General features: G+C 44.9%; 2 long non-coding RNA genes across 2 annotated transcripts in view; both read left to right on the top strand.

Moving 5' to 3' along the window:
• The window catches only part of LOC125946168 (uncharacterized), a 118869-nt gene that overhangs the window by 36157 nt on the left and 66238 nt on the right, over nt 1-16474 (top strand). The window lies entirely within an intron of this gene.
• On the top strand, nt 4282-8533 carry LOC125946166 (uncharacterized). Its single transcript, XR_007467430.1, has 4 exons — nt 4282-4616; nt 6056-6112; nt 7139-7259; nt 8297-8533. It is a non-coding gene; the product is annotated as an uncharacterized LOC125946166 (long non-coding RNA).

The following is a 16474-nucleotide window of genomic DNA, read 5'->3' as shown; positions in this document are numbered from 1 at the left end:
ATCACCTCGCGGAGCGTCGCGCGCTATGCTCGGGAGAGAGAAAGAGAAAATGAGAGTGAGAGAGAGTGCGCGCGTCGCGCGCTATGCTCGGGAGAGGGAAAGAGAAAATGAAAGAGAAAGAGAGAGAGAAACGAATTGTAGCAGCACCAACGAGGCAACACGCAGAGGTGCTGCCGACGCCATCCGCGCTTCTCCGTTTCCCCGCATTAACGTGCGCGTTGAGGTTTCCGTGACTACAGCAGGCGCTACAGCAGCTCCCATGACTATAGCAGCTCCAACCAGCTGCGCGCAACCTGCATGTGCCGTGACATGCTATTGGCGTGCTGTCTGCTGCGCGCCGCCCTTACACTGTGCATAGCTTTCGCCCCACTTCCCCTACGTGTGCTCGGACTGCAAGTGTTTCGCGAGGCGTTACCCGATGCCACGGACTACGAGGAAATGCTTATACACTTCATATATCTTAGCATCACTTGGCATTGCTTCGTATAACTTAGCATCCCTCCGTATAGCCAGGACCAACTAGGAATCGAGACAGCTTCGCTGTGACTTTAGCATTGCGCCACTAGTGCAAGCTACCCCAATTTTGTTGCCGTGTCTGTCTTATCTCCTGCGGCATAAAGTCTACCAGTTCGTAATCTTCCTAGACGTATGTAGGAAATTCCTCCATTTGCTTCTGTTTTTTTGCAATCTCTATTATTTGCTTCTATTTAATTTGCAGAAATTCTGGCGCAATTGTTTCGTGTTTTGCGTTAGTATCACTCCGAAATTTTAAGTTTAAAGGTTTATCATCGCTACTCAGGCTATTTTTTTCCATGTTCGTCTATTACCATTTAGTCTAGTTGATCTTAAACCGTTTCTGAGACTAAGGCGTAGTCAATTGGCTGCCTGTTTCCGCATTGTCACGTTACCCATCCATGACACTTATTTTCCCTGCTAACTATACTAAAAGGTTCTGTTCATTACTCAAATCCAGCACTTGAGAACCATTGTAATCAGTATATGCGTCTATTTTAGCCTTGTGAACATTCATATCTTCTGATAATACCACCTGGCCGGATTTCTTGAACTCATTCATACCGCCACCTCGAGGACACTGGAGCCTACCCATCCACTATGGTGGGCTTCCGGTCACACCTCTCCACTCAAGACGTTATGCTCCAGCACTACCACCAGATCATCAACGACCCAACTAGCGGCACCCGCGCCATCCTTGGCCTCGATCTGGAAAAGGCATTCGACAATGTATCACATGCAGCAATCCTGAACCGAATTAACAAGCTCAACATGGGCGAGCGCAGCTATAACTACATCAGAGACTTCCTGTCGTGCCGCACAGTCACCCTCGCGGACGAGAGCATGACATCCGACGAACATGCACTAGGAAGCGCCGGCACTCCTCAAGGGTCGCTCATATCCCCGCTCCTTTTCAACCTCGTGATGCTGGGTCTCCCGGCCTGCCTTGACGAGATTAACGGCCTCCATCACTCCTTGTATGCCGACGACATCACCCTGTGGGTCGACAAGGGCAGTGACGGTCAGATAGAAGGCACCTTACAAGCAGCGGTCTCTGCAATAGAAACCTACCTCCAAGACATGGGTCTCCGACTATCTCCACTCAAATCGGAACTGCTCCTCTACCGCCCGCGCCACCGGCCCAAGCCTACCGGCGAATCACGGCAATGTGAGGAAATACTCCTGTATACGCAAGACGGCTCCTGTATTCTCCGAGTCCCGAAGATACGCATCCTTGGCATGCATATAGCAGCCAACGGGTCAAACGCAGAAGCTATCCGGAAGATTGAAGGCAAGGTTACAGCGGCTACCCGCCTGATCAAACGCATTACAAACAAGCACACGGGCGTGAAGGAGGACAGCGTCATGCGCCTCATGCACTCCTTCGCAATCAGTCATATTACTTATGTGGCTGCCTTCCACAACTGGAATGTCACCGAAAGGGAGAAACTGAACACCCTTATACGCAAGACTTACAAGATCGCCCTTGGCTTACCGGAGTCCACGAGCACTTCTCGTCTGCTACAGCTGGGGGTATACAACACGCTTGAGGAAATCGTGGATGCGCAAAGAGCCTCCCAATTCGAACGCATGTCCCTGACAGCCACGCGTCGGTACATCCTGCAGAAACTCGGCTTCAATTACCATGTCCAACGCGGTCAGAAACAGGCCATTCCACCCGACATCAGCGACACGCTGATAGTCACCCCTATCCCTCGAAACATGCACCCCGAACATAACGGGGGCCGGCGCCAGGCCCGTGCCAAGGCACTGCTGCACTCTAAGAAAAAAAAGGGTCAAAAGTGAGTCACAGCAACGTGACTCTCTTTTTCTGGGCTAAGACCCCCTTTTTCGTGAGTACAGTCACAAAATAAGAGTCAACCTTTCTGCATGAGTCAATTGACTCCCAATGGCTTGCGAAGAGTCGTCGTGAAAGATCGCGACTTCTTTGTGTGCAGCAATTGACGAAAGATTTTCATGCAGGAAAGAAATACCAGATAATTTCTTCTGGCTTGATGCTTGCTTCTGGTTTAGGCAGACCCTCAGGGTTTATCTCCTGGTTGTCATAATGTCTCACTCTTTCGTCCCATGAAGAAGGGTAAAAAAAAAGGACACCGACCACTGAAAGAATGCAAGAAAAGACGTTTCGGCTCCCCTGACGGGAGCCTTGTTCACAATCTGTTGTTCAGATTGTGAACAAGGCTACAGATTGTGAACAAGGCTCCCGTCACGGGAGCCGCAACGTCTTTTCTTGCATTCTTTCAGTGGTCGGTGTCCTTTTTTTACCCTTCTTCATGATGCCTCCCGACCCGACGGGCTTCCGTCAAAACCTCGACTTTTTTTCGTCCCATGTTCTGCAATGTGGATTTTCCTTGACCATGTCTGTTGACAGCTCGCATGTTTAAGCGATAGCTGGTTTTTTGTGTTAAGAAATACCAGGATTTGTCACACTGGATTATGACCATTAGCAAATCTCAAAAAAAAAAAAAGATTGGCTACTAAACAGAGCATATCAACGAGTTAACAAGTTCAGTGGATGCACTCAACAGTGCCGATTGTAAATGTAGTTCTGTGACGTAAAATTTTATTTTGAGGGTTTATGTACCGAAGCCGAGATCTTATTGTGAGATACACGCTAATGGGAAACTGTAGTTTAATTTTCAGCAGCTCGGGTTGTTTAACGTGCCCGGAATTCACGGTGCCCGAGTGGTTTTGCATTCTGCCCCCATTGGAATGCGGCCGCCGCGGTTGTAATCGTACCCGTGACCTCGAGTTCAGAAGCACAATGCCACAGCCACTGGGCTACCGCGGTTCGTTGCGTTCCGCGACCAGAAAGAAACATCAGCGTACACTACACAGCTTTTGAGCCCCCTTAGAAATATAATAACAAAAAGTCGCAGTTTCCCCGAAAGACGTAACTTTGATAGATATATAGCAATGTATTAGACAACTGCACGAAGCAAGGTTCGTAGTTTCAGCGGCTGTATAAATTGCAGTAAACATTCGTTTACTAATTACATTAGCAAGCATGAGGTCACACGCGCACGTGCTAACATAAACAGATCTCACTCAATTGATGGCGAACGCTTGCTGTCACAGCGATGGCGTGATGAGCTCAAAGAGAGGGGACCGAACACTTGTTCTGCCTCTTTCCTTCAACGCGTTTCCGAAACTTTAAATTACGCTACCTCGGCTCACCCCGCTTTTGGACCCCTCGGAGATTACCTCTAACAGGGCGAGTGTGGCGCAATACCGGTTTCAGAGCAACGGCAAGAGGAGACGCGCGCTAAACCAACGCCTCCCTTCCCCCGGCTTTCGCGCGTGTTATCACGTTTCATTGCGCGCCCATCAAGCCACTATCCATCGCGGCTCACCCTCGAACACTTGCTCTCACGCACGCAGTCAACGGCGCGGCTCACCCTCGAACACTTGCACTCACGCGCGCAGTCAACGGCGCGGGGTAGCATCTTATCGCACTTGGACTTCATACGTAAGCTCACAGCAACGCCAACAGATAAATTTCACCGGTTGTGTCCATATAATCACTATCACAAATAAACGGGAATAGTTCTACCTTGTTTAAATTCATGGCTCTTACATTCGTGAACATTATTTACGTGAAGCAAAATTATCAGTGAGCAAAACATTTTTTTTTTCAGCGCGAGGGAAGAAAACCGAAACTAGTTTATGATTTTTGCGGCCCCAAAGTGATCCAAAGTCGGAGCCATCCAAAGCCCGGCGCCATTTTGTAGTTGTGTTGCAACATGAATGCGCGTGCTCGCTGTCGTTGTTGAACGGCCCTGAAAGCGCTGCGTTAGGGGCGAGTGCAACCGAACATTACGGCAAGTTACGATGGGAACTTCTTTCCGTGCTACGTGATTGCGACGACAAGAACGGCCAGCAGTAGCGTGTCGCCGATTTCGTCTTGGCCGACATCGAACAAGTATAGCTCGCCGGACCGTGGCTAGCACCCGAAGTGTTGCCGTGTGCACTGCGTCGTCTTTCATTGTGATGTGAGAGATCGTAACGCACAGAGACTGCCGGATGCATACGAAAGCCTACCAGCAGGGAGTGACAGTGCCATTTTTCTATTACCGTCTCAGGTGAGTGTATCAGCTTTTGTTCGAGTTTTCAAACGGCGCGTACTCGGCCCTTCCGGTTTGGCTACATTTTGCGCGACGTTTCTCTTGGCACGACGTTTCTCTTGGTAGTTACAGACGTTTCCTAGGAATGCGCGCGGAGACTATTATTACTCGATTTTCTATTTTGTATTTTGTGTTTTATGAAAGAAATGGTTCTTTCATTTGTATCTTTATGTGAGTATATTGGTATTTGTATATTTGGCAAGCAGAAATGAGTTCATTGCAAAGTTGTACCTCCCAGTGAGCTGCATATGAACCCAAATAAGTTAATCCTGTCTTGGCTATTGTACGTATAACAATACAGCTATAGTACATACATAGCACCGGTGCTAACATATGGGGCAGAAACTTGGAGGTTAAAGCCCGTTTCACATGATGCGATTTTGTCTGCGAATTCGCACGTGCGAATTCGCAGCTGCGGAAAATAGGCCGCCGGACCCTTCGTGCGTGCGTTTTTTCGATGTTCGGCGTGAACTTCTCTGCGAAAAACGCAGATGCGTTGGTATCCACTGTAGCGGTGGAAACAGACGACCAATAAGAGGCGGCTCGCTCATACGTTATCGCCAGTCAGAATGCTTAACGAGTATGCGAAAAACGCAGCTGCCGTAGATCCATGTTAAACGGGATTGCGAATTTCGCATCTGCGGAAATTGTAGGTGCGAAAAACGCACTGCAAGATCGCACCATGTGAAACGGGCTTAACAAAGAAGCTCGGAGATCAAGTTAAGGACCGCACAAAGAGCGATGGAACGAAAAATCTTAGGACTAACGTTAAGAGACAGGAAGAGAGCGGTGTGGATCAGAGAACAAACGGAGATAGCCGATATTCTAGTTGACATTAAGCGGAAGAAATGGAGCTGGGCAGGCCATGTAATGCGTAGGATGGATAACCGGTGGACCATTAGGGTTACAGAATGGATACCAAGAGAAGGGAAGCGCAGTCGAGGTCGGCAGAAAACCAGATGGGATGATGAAGTTAGGAAATTTGCAGGCGCAAGTTGGAATACGCTAGCGCAAGGCAGGGGTAATTGTAGATCGCAGGGAGAGGCCTTCGTCCTGCAGTGGACATAAAATAGGCTGATGATGATGATGACATACATAGCAAGTACATACAGCTGTAGTTGGCTTAATCGCTGTAGGATATTTTGTTGTAAAAGTAGAATTCTGTGTACTATTTTACTGCTGCCATGCAGAAATACTTTTTTTCTTGTACCAAGGAACACTGACAGCGTTGAATGAAATTTAATGTGGTGTGGTGTATTCTACTAATTTAATTTTAAAAAATTTTGTCTGTCATGTATCAGAGATTAGTTTACCTTGTAGAAACAATGTTGTGTGATCTCTTACGCTACTGCTGTTGTCCTGCATGTTTTGTAATTTTGAAATGTATTTTATTTTAGGTATTGAAGAAGCGGCAACAGCCACAGAAAGTAGCCATCTTATCCAGCACGTTATGGGTGAGAAATCGTAGCAGGCACTTTGGCATATCTTCTTAGCAGTATGATGCGATTTGTTGTAATTTTTTGGCCTCGTTCCTGCCTTATTCATTTTAGTATTGTGCAAATGGTAATACGTTAACATAGAGACAGAGTAATCACTCAAGGGTGAGACATGGCTGGAGGAGACAGGACACATAAGCCTCCTTTGTCCATGTATGAATGTTGCGCGGTTACTCTGTCCTCATCTACCAACAAGCCAAAATTTCTCGTCAGGTACGATTACTAATTCTCTGTTATTACAATTTCATCAACGCAACAATGAAAGGACATATGTACACACACAGTAGCACAAGAGACTTCAAATGATGAAGAGTCATAGAACAAAGAGCATTGCTGGAGCCAATGTTTCGACAAGGAGAATAATACAAGTCCTCTTGTCAGCGTGTTGGCTCCAGTGACATTTCTCGTTCTATCACTATTTACCGTTAAAAGGAACCATTATTGCTCTTGCTGAAGTATTATGCATTATGTAATAAAAATTGGCAGGGTGAAAGGTCAAGAATGTGAAAGTTTTTCTGTAGTCTAATGCTAGATCCAAGACAGGCAGAGAAACAAGAATAAGATTTAGAGAAGCACTTTGTTAGCACTACCCAGTTGGCCAGCTTCATTTGCAGCTTGCACTTTATTGCATTAATAACCATAGAAATTAGTAAATAAATTAGCTTGATTTACTTTTGTCAAGAGATGCTCAACTTGGATTAAGGCAGGTTAAAAAATATACAATGACATTTTAAGATGGCAGGCTTGCAGTTGATTAGCACACCACTTGGTGGCATGAGCTCAGGTTCGGGTTGCACACTCTTTTTCGTCTTTGCTGGCATTTTCATAAACATAACTTTGGCTTCGTTATTGTTGGGGTTCTAGTGTTGTAGGAGCTAACTGTTTACCTTTTTTGTATTAGTAACCACGTTACATGGACAACTGCTGCATTTTTGTAAATTACGACATGGTAGGACTTGAAACATTTCCGCAAATTTGTTGCAGGTAGAACTTGGCGGCTCCTGCTCCTGCCTTCCACCACCACCCTGTCCCGACTGCTTCCACTAGAGAGTTGGCAACCTTAGTGATGATGCCAAGCAGTCCGATGGCAGACGGCAAGATGCAGGTAAATACATGCAATCCAGCAGTGTCTTGACTGAAGCAGCCTGTAGCCACTCAGCAATGAATTAACCTTGAAGTAGTTCCACTATTCCACGTCCCTCTATTGGTGCAGCAATGCTCAAGTCCACGCAATTTGTTTTAGCCGCCAAAAAGCTATGTGGATTAGACGAACCACGATGCACATTTTGATACTAGTGGAAACCACTTTGATTTGAAAGCAATACAGTGTGCTCTCAGAAGTGATATTTGGCATATTTTTACTAGGACCGCCTCATTGTTAAACCTGCGGATAAACATACGCCAAAACAGAGTTTTCTGCGAGGTCATCCTCATCTTTGTGGGTTTCTGCATGAGATATATATGTCTGAAACCATTGTGCGTACACTACATGTCCTGAGCACTTGGATCACGTTAGTTTACAGCTTTTGCTAGAAGCCATTTCTCTGAAAATAAAAATAGGTCATTTTGCCCATTTTTAACGGCCCATAATAAACTGATGATCAAGGAAAACAATTTTAGGTGTAAGGCTTCATTCTCCAGAGAAAAATTTGTTCTGCTCTCACATTGAAGAAACCGGTATCTTGGCTATGCCTTTCGGTGCCTTAGAACAAAATTCACATCGAACTTACACCAGTAAAAAAATGTTTCACCTGGAAATATTTCACAAAATCATAATTTGTCTGATATTGAAGGGCCTCCAATTTTTCAAAAGGAAATCCGAAATGGTCGAGGGCTAGGTTGGGGGGGGGACAGTTTGTATGCAGTAGCCTTCTTACAGAAATGGGGCATACGGAGGGCCAAGTAACATACACCTGACATTACGTTAAGGTGAAGTTATTGATTCACACAAGACAAAATGACAAGTATCCCATCCTATAAGTAGTTCCTTACATTTATTTATACTTTCTGCACATTTATTTACCTTCAGTCAGGTGGCCTGTGTCTGTTTTCATTATCTGCTATGTGTAGATGGTAAGATTCAGATTTGTCCTATGGTGAAGAATATTTTGGTGTTTATAGATGTGGGCTTCTGTTTTTCAGGTTGCTGCGAAATTTTACCCGAGCTGGGCCACACACTTGAGCCAGGCCTCTTGGAAAGGATGCCATAATCAGACTCCACGCGTCGATGTCAGAGGATGCCAGGGATCAAGGCAACCTGTTGTGCCCCACTATTCAATGTTTGGTGACCCTTCTATGTGTTTCACCTATTTCGCAGCTGTACCTCGGCTGCCATCTATCCAAACAGCATCGCCAGCTGTGCCGACTTGTTGAACCATGGGCAAATATTGGCATGGTGGCATGGAGTGTTCCCTGGGCTTCATGTTCTATTTGCTCTTCAGGATTCTTGGCAAATACTCCTGTTATAAGTTACATGTTTTTAGTACCGACTTTTTAATATTTCCTTTCTCTTGGAATTCTTAACATCTCCTGCTATTATATCTGTATGTATGCCCAGTTTCTCGTAGTTATTTTGTACTTGTGTATGTAATTGATAGGTTCTTAACTGTTGTAATGCGTAAGGCTAAAACACTGACTTACATCATGTTTTGTTCATTTATTGATCTGCAGCGCTGTAAAACGTTCAAGAATTTGAACTCAACTAGTGCCCCATAGCAGGATAAATTCAAGAGCAAAATTGAGCACCTATTTCAAGCACCTGTTATTTTTTAAAAAGGAAAGAACGTAGGAGCATGTAAAAAAACAGTATTATAGTAGGAAAACCTGGCTGCCCATCATAAGTGTCTTAATAATGTGACTTCCTTTCAGTGCAATGATACCAGTGGCACTGGTGGACAACGTTTGAGACATGAAACCCATGATACGCTTGGCATTCGTCAGTATGGCAAATAGGCTTGCCACACTTACGAATGCCAACGGTACTGTAGGTTTCATGCACACATTGGTTGTGTTACACCTTATGAGAATTGCATGTCTCGAACATGAAGGTTTACAGCAGTGCTTTGAATCACCACTATATTTCCTAATTTTCAATATTTATGAATGCAAGAGTAATGGTACAGATCATGTAAAAATTATTTTACAGGCTATATGCCTATAGATACACGCTTCTGATGACACAGCACCGACATGTGGTGGCGGGATGTATGTCTTTATTTCAGATTTAAATATTGCCTTCCAGGCCTGGGTTAGTCTACTACATTGAGAGCCCATGCACTAGAGGGAAGTGAATTAAACTAAGAATGATAAACTTCAAAATATCTTGTTCGTGGCACTAATTTGACAATCAGCAAGGTTCTTTCTGCATTCATTTCCAAATTTGTGATATATTTTATATGACTCGTTTCATTAATGTGAGAACAAATATTTGTTTATTGTCAACATAGTTGATGTTGCCCATTTGCACACCATTCCTTAACAGGCTAAAAATTCAATGTAATAATGGGGTGTTTAAGGTTTTGCGCACTCAGTGTTAAGGGATGCAAATGGTGGCATACAACAGAATGCACGAAAGAACAAAAAAATGCAAGTAGGACATGGGGCTTTGGGGCAGATGCTTTGGTGTGCTATTTCTAAAACTCCCTGCGCTCTGCCTGAATGCATTGTATAACGCTTTGGTAGAATACATTGGCAGCCACTTATTCAGGTGAAATGCTTCTCGAAACAACTTTTTAAAATTATTTCAGTGAGCGATTTGAAAAAATCCTGCTGCATATAGTTTTATATGCAGATTTTAAGTATGTCAGTGGTTTTTGTGTAGCTGCTATATTTTTTTTAGTTATGTCCTACACAGTGGCAAAGTATCTGCGGGCACTTTAATGTATATAAGTTTCACAAGAATGGTCGTGCTGTATCTTATTCAGCTCGTAGACCGCAAAGTGCCGATATCTACCCAAACAGCATGTAAAATTACTGAAACTATGCAAAAAATAGGACACTTGAAATAATTTTGAAAGATATTGCAATTTCAAGTAGATATTAGCATTCTATATACCTTAAGAGTATGTAAGCCGAATCTCGTTAGTATCGGACAAATGTAAGTGCACAAAGTTATTTGCATGGGATTGTGAAAAAATTATTAAAGTGTACGGAGCTTTACTTGCATAGTCCCACTAAGTTTACATGTTTCGATAGATATCGGCACTTTGTCATCTACAAAGAGCTAAGTTAGCACAATGGTTTTTGTGAAAATTTAATACAGAAGAAACTGCCCGCAAAGATCATATACATTGTGCCATTGTTTAAGACATAACTGAAGAAATGTAGCAGATAAACAAAAATAACATATATGAAATCAGCTTGAAGAACCCTCTAATTGGCTTAATTTTCAAACCTCTAGTACAAAAAAATAAGAAAATCATTTTGAGTAGCATTTTCCTTGAACACATGATTTAATAAACAAAACGTGTCCCTTGCTATAGTCGCCTTTAACATAGTGACACAACTTCTATATAATCACATGAAGCGCTTTAGATCACAAGAACTTTATATGAGTGACGTGCAAATGCATTTACTGAGAGTAAATTACAGTCGTTATGTAATCTGCTCTTAGGATGACTTGGGATGAGTAAAAGAAGCCTTCCTCATGTCTCTACTTTCTGCATGTGTCTTTCAGCTTTTTCTGTATGTGTCTTTTACAGCTGCATGTGTGCAGCTGAGTTCAGTTTAGTTACCACCTGGTCTGCTTCCTTCCTTGTCCTCATGATTCATGCGCTATCTTTGTCATGCAAAATGCAGCTACCTGTGCTACATATTTTGCCAGCATGATTGATTTATGGCAAGTCTTGTATTAGTGCGTATTGCAATCAGTGAAATTGTTGGTGTCTTAAAAAACTTAGTCCTAAAAAACCATGTTTAGGTCAACTTCAATAAAATGTTTAGCTTAAATATTGCTGTATGTTTTTTGTAATATTGTCAGTTTTAAAGTTTGTATCCACTGTTGCAGATTGTATGAAAGAATAAAATTGATGCACAACTTTTTAATATGGTGTTTTTCAGATCAATTTTCAACTCAAGCTAAGAAACATGCATGAGTTGTGTGGGAAAAGTGCCAACAAGAGTACCATAAGGTAAGACAGCTGTTTTTACTGTTAAATTGGATTATCGATTGCCAACCAGTTGCTGTCTTGAATTTTGTACTGCATAGATTATGTAATCTAAGTTGGAATATTGTTTTTATTGCACTTCATTATCTGGTTCTCCTTTTTGCACCAGTGTAGCCCTTTGTTATATTTCATGTGTACATTATTTGCATAGGAGGTTACATCCTAAGTTCTAAATAAAAATATGTCTGAGGGAACAGTGAAATAGGTTTAGCTTAAGAACCTTTCGACAATATAAAATTATGACTTGTGTTGGGGTGAATCGAACTTTTGCATGAGTGACATACAATTTTATGGTGTCATTATGGTTCAGAGTGACATTGCAGTGTCATCCACATACAGCTGCAAGGTGCATATTGGGTGTTTCTTTAAAACTGTTTCCTTGGTTGGCCATTGATTCCAGTTTAATAGTAAAGAGAACTGTCTGGTGTTCATGGTGATTCTCTGCTGACTGATACATTTGACACTTCCAGAAGGCGGGATCAAATCCCGGCCACGGTGGCAGCATTTCGATGGAGGCGAAATGCAAAAACGCCCATGTGCTTGCGTCGTAGTGCACGTTAAAGAACCCCAGGTGGTCAAAATTAATCCGGAGCCCTCCACTACGGCGTGCCTCGTAATCAGAACTGGTTTTGGCACATAAAACACAAAAAAGAAGACACTTCCAGAAGACAATAACAAAATGACGGAATAATCACTTTTTGTTGCTAACCTCCCTTGTGCTTAGCTATGGATTCATTATTATTCTATGTTGTCTTTTCACGATAGTCACTTTGCACTGTCGGCAAAAATTTGTGACTCATTTTGAAAAGCGGCTCGACACTGCCAGCAGAGAGTCGAATGACTTACATGGATTGGTTAGATTACTCTATTTGCAAGAGTCCTGCACCAAGCACTAGGGGTATCGTGACACATACAAATGGAGTCATCAGACTCAGCAAGAATAGTTACCTGATTCCTTCAACAGTGGTCATGTGACCCTTTATGTTGAGTCGTCTGACTCATCTAGAAGAGTTAACAGACTCTCTCAGCAGTAGTCTTGTAACCCTCTTGAGAGGGTCCAGGAGACTACTAGAAAAGAGTGTGCAAGACTACTGCGTCAGGAGTTAAGTAACCACCTTGTATACATCACAGATAGTCTTCGGACTCTCTGGCGAAAGGGTGTTCGGGTGTCTCCCCCAAAGTGTGTCATATATGTGGCGAGTCCAGACTCTTCGAAAAGAGTAAGGGATACTCCTTTTTTTCTTAGTGTGTGGGCTCCTTTGGTGGGAAGACAACTACGCGCTTTGTAGACGTGGCAGAGTACACACAACAACACCGGTTCACGGCGGTAGTCATAGACGTTAACTCCCGGCTTACTCACGCGTGTAGTGTCAGCACGGAATACCCAGATACAGCGGAAGAGGTTGCGATTGCGCTTGCGCTTACCGACCCCTTCTGCGAGGTAGTTCTTAGCGACTCACAATCCGCAGTTCGTAATTACGCGCGGGGGCGCATTGCCTCCGAAGCTCTTCAGATCCTAAGGAAAGCTGATCGACAGCACTTCGATAGCACCGCGATCATGTGGTTCCCAGCGCACGTCGCCACCCCCACCGACGAGGGCCCCCCTAACTTGAATGAGGTGGCACACCGCTCTGCGCGAGAACTGACTCGCCGCGCAGAGTCTGAGACACCCTCTTCGAGTTCGGACCTCCTGGTGCGAAACACGCGAGAACGCTTAGTAAGCTATAATGATATCACCAAGCACTACCAGTTAGGCAGGAGGATATTGCCCCCACCTCACCCCAAACTGAAACGTTGCCAGGAAGTCGTCTGGCGACAACTGCAGACACACACCTTCCCCAGTCCGGTGCGATTGTAGCACATTTTCCCCACGCAATACCCGAGTGCTATTTGCAAGTTATGTCAGGCAACTAGAGCGACACTCTCAGACATGTTGTGGGAGTGTCCTGTTATAGCAGCGAAAATAGCAGTAGCTCCGGAGGCTCTTGCGTCGAAGTGGGCCGCCGCTTTGCGCAGCTCCAACCTCAAGACACAAGAGTGGGCAGTCCAGCGGGCCCGGGAGGCGGCGACGAGGCAAGGCCTCGAAGTCCCCTCATGGGAGACCTGAGCCCGGGTCATTAAACTTGGCCAGATTTGAATAGTTGTTTCCATCCATCCATTCATATCGCTTCAAATGCAATTAAGCCAGTATTTATTTTTATCTCTTCTATCACTACCTGTCCATATGTAAGCAGTATACTCCAAGCCACATCTTTATGCCTTACCATGTGCCTCTAATTCATAAATGCTGTTTACATGTCTGTTTTACCCTTTGCCACTTCACCATGATCATCATCAGCCTATTTTTATGTCCACAGCAGGACGGCGGCCTCTCCTTGTGATTTCCAATTACTCCTGTCTGGCGCTAGCTGATTCCAATTTCCCCCTGCAAATTTCCTAATTTCATCACTCCACCAAGTTTTCTGCCGTTCTCGACTGGGCTTCCCTTCTCTTATCACCTATTCTGTGACTCTTCATAACTACACCCCTCGCCTATTTAGCATGCCTACGCGTCTGCCTTTCCTTGATTAAGTCATTCTGTTGCTCTCCTCCCAAACAAAATGGTCAACAACAGGCGGCTGCTCGAAATCTCGTAGGTGTGTTTCTGTCAAGGCGTACACACGAATAACTTCGTGATTCAGCTGCGTTTTAATCTACAGCCACTTTTCCTGCTCGCGACCACCCTTCATGTTTACCTAACAAATTTTACCATCTCTATATAATCTAATTTTGCTCCTGGCTGGTGTGTCGCCACATTCAACACTTATTCTTCCTTCCTGATTGCCCGTGCCGTGAATCGACATCCAAGCAGTGTTGCTGCAATATCGCTAAAATGTATCCCGTCACGCACAAAAGCGCCTTCTTGGCATGTTCGGTGCACTTCTGGGTTGACGTCACTGACCGGAAAATTCATTATCTTAGCGAGCGTCCAAGCTTCCGTGTTTACTGCAAGCAGTGCCATATTGCGCAGGCAATGACTTCATCTATGGGCAGTCGGCATGCTGGCTTGGGCGAGCGCTCCATATTGTATTTTACGCATACGCTTCGCGGCAGTTTCTGGCAGATTTCGTGTTCGCGCACTCTTTTAGTATGATTATGTTGCTACGTTGTCTACGTGGGAAATAGTTCTGTGAGACGTGCTGAGTTATTTTGGTTGGCATGGCCTCAGGTTCTGCTAGCGTTGAGGCGGACGGAGCATGCAGCTTGCTATGTGCGCGCGCATTTGAGCCTAGAATCCGCCTCGGAGATTAGTTGGGTATTTCTGAAAATTAGTTTCAGGAATGTGACTTAACTGCAGCATTCTCACTTTAATTGTAAGCTGTGGCTTTGCAGCTATGAGCAAGTTCCAAAACATCTCACGCTCCACTTCTTCCTTTCTTCCTTCCTGATTGCCCGTGCCGTGAATCGACATCCAAGCAGTGTTGCTGCAATATCGCTAAAATGTATCCTGTCACGCACAAAAGCGCCTTCGTGGCTTGTGCGTGACGGGATATTGTGAGAATACCTCGTTTGTTGGACGAGGTTTTCGCCGATAAATAAAAGAGTTTTCTTTAGTAATAACAACATACCGTGCACTGTGAGTGACACTTGCCGACTGGTCAAGCGACCGGCCGTGGACTGCACGAGTTTCCGAAGGAGAGATAAGGCTTCGGCCATTGACGAGGTGGCGCTGCGGAGCAGCGCTGTTCAGCGCCGTCCGCGGCAGGCGCCGTGTTACTGGGAAGGCCTCCGCGCAGGCCTAGAGGCCAAAGGGCCTTGGAGGCATAAATAAAGGCCAAACTGGTCGTTGCCTTAATGAAAGGCTAAAAGAACATTATTATAATGTTCAATTCAAGGACATACAGGAACCCACTGCCGCGATTGTGGATGTAAGCCGAGTTTTGATTGGTGTGAAGTGCTGAAAAAGCACCAATCACAAATTACGCAAGATAATATTGAAGCCGATTTCATAGCAGTGGCTGGCAGCACGTGTGTTAGCGCCCCAACTCTGTGCCTATCTTCACAGGAGGTAAAATTTCTTGATCAGTTCAACTGCGCATGAAAGATTTTCACGTCTTCTGTGACTAATGGTGGTGCGGTCCTGTCTCGATGTGACGTTTTGTGACGTGCATGCTGTGCAATGCTTTCTCGTGGCTACATAGTTCGTGCAATCTGCTAATAAACCAGTTGTTAGTCAGTGCTCAGTTCCTTCTTTTGGGCCGCCTCGGCTGTTTCCTGCTTTCCTTGGTGCGCTGTGCCGTTTTAAAATGAAATACTAACTCGCCCAATCCTCAACACTTGTGGTTAATAGCTAAATTTTATCCTGTTCACTTTTTTTACTGCCATGAACTTGCATACCTTGAAACAGTATATTAATGTAAGTCGCAGTTTCCCCCGGAGCATCCACTGGGATATCAAATTATTAGGGAGGTATACGAAGTAAGGGTAGTAGTTTTGTCAGCAGTATAGAAAATTTTAAGCACTTTGCTTACCAACTAAGTTAACAAGCAGGGTGCCACGCGCGCACAGGCAAACGTGAACACATCTCACTCGACGACCGCGGACACTCGCTGTCGAAACGTTGGCGTGAGGGACAGCGGCTGCAGCAGCGAGCCAATGAAGCTGACCAATGCGAGTGGCAGTGTTGCGCCTCGCGCTTCAACGCGAACTAAGCGGCGAGAATAGGTGACCCGTAAAACGAGCAATCGCAGGGCATTGTGGGGCGCGCCGTCTGCAAGCAGCTTCCGGTTCCACGGACGACGCGGCGGAATCGGCGGCATGTCCGGCGCACGTGTTTTTCTACGCGGTTTCAACTGTCAGTCGTGGGAAGTTTTCCGTCCGCTTTGTCGACCAGCAATGTCGTACCATTCATGCAGCTGATTTCTCGGTTGCAGTTCACTCTGGGCGTGACGATGACGAGCCAAGAAAGGCAAAGATACGCTTTTATTCATAAACGAACTCTGGTTTTCGTTTCGGTGGCCTTTTTTGTTTCTCCTAGGTTTAGCTATACGACATTTGCCGCTGCTCGGACGCACTGTCACTGACTGCTCTGCCTGCGTGTCCGTCATACAGATGAAAAAGCTATCCTTATCCGATAATTTATCAACCGTATAGAAGCATTACTTAGAAAATCGGG

This window comes from Dermacentor silvarum, chromosome 6, assembly GCF_013339745.2.
Source record: "Dermacentor silvarum isolate Dsil-2018 chromosome 6, BIME_Dsil_1.4, whole genome shotgun sequence".
NCBI classification, from domain to species: domain Eukaryota; kingdom Metazoa; phylum Arthropoda; class Arachnida; order Ixodida; family Ixodidae; genus Dermacentor; species Dermacentor silvarum.
The sequence above is the reverse complement of the archived record's forward strand: the minus strand, read 5'-3'. Positions and strand labels throughout refer to the sequence as shown.